Below are 796 nucleotides of genomic sequence, written 5' to 3'. Positions count from 1 at the left end.
CGATATTTATCTCCCAGGCCCTCCCAATCCTAAAGAGATTAACTAACAGTCTAGCACCTTTTAAAGATCTGAATAGGAAACATTCGGCATGTATTGTCTCTAAGGGCAGCCACTACAAAACTTCAGAAGAACCTTGGCCTTCATCATCTTTTATCTTAACCTGAACATTTCCTTTCTATGGATCCTGGTCTTTAAACAAACTCATTTAAATTTACCTGTAGCCTGGAAGTCCCCCTCTCCTCTGGCTTTGAGTTGTCCCTCCTTTCTGGAGAAAACCAATGTCTTTGTTTGTTTGTTTTGTTTTGTTTTGTTTTGTTTTAAAAAAGACCAGGGGAAAGGGTGAACACAGTCCCCCACTACCACAAATTATGCAGTTGAGTTTCCCACATTTGGGGAAATCGCAGGGGTCAGCACATCCGGCGTGCAATGGATAAGCCTCGCCCTGGGAAAACCACCTTCGTGATCATGGCATCTCCCCTGCCAGGGTCTTTCTTAAATGTACTTGATTGATGCCCCATGCCTTTCTAAAATGTATAAAACCAAGGTGCACCCTGACCACCTTGGACACATGTTCTCAGGACCTCCTGAAGGCTGTGTTAAGGGCCATGGTCACTCCTATTTGGCTCAGAATAAATCTCTTCAAATATTTTACCTAGTTTGCCTCTTTTCATTTACAGGAGCAATGGAAATGATTGTCTTTGATCAATCACAGTGTCAGCTCCCGGTATTGGGATGAGCCCAGCTGTGCTGTGGACTCTTCCCTTGGAAAGAGAGAAAGAGACAGCTCCCAGCGTGG

At 44.3% G+C, this 796-nt stretch overlaps 1 non-coding gene across 1 annotated transcript; it reads right to left on the bottom strand.

Annotated features, from left to right (window-relative positions):
* Positions 1-328: 328 nt before the first annotated feature.
* LOC116526189 lies at positions 329-489 on the bottom strand. Its single transcript, XR_004258010.1, has one exon. It is a non-coding gene; the product is annotated as a U1 spliceosomal RNA (small nuclear RNA).
* Positions 490-796: the final 307 nt, after the last annotated feature.

This window comes from Sapajus apella, unplaced genomic scaffold (genome assembly GCF_009761245.1).
Source record: "Sapajus apella isolate SASKATOON/1434 unplaced genomic scaffold, GSC_monkey_1.0 scaffold49, whole genome shotgun sequence".
NCBI lineage: Eukaryota > Metazoa > Chordata > Mammalia > Primates > Cebidae > Sapajus > Sapajus apella.
The sequence above is the reverse complement of the archived record's forward strand: the minus strand, read 5'-3'. Positions and strand labels throughout refer to the sequence as shown.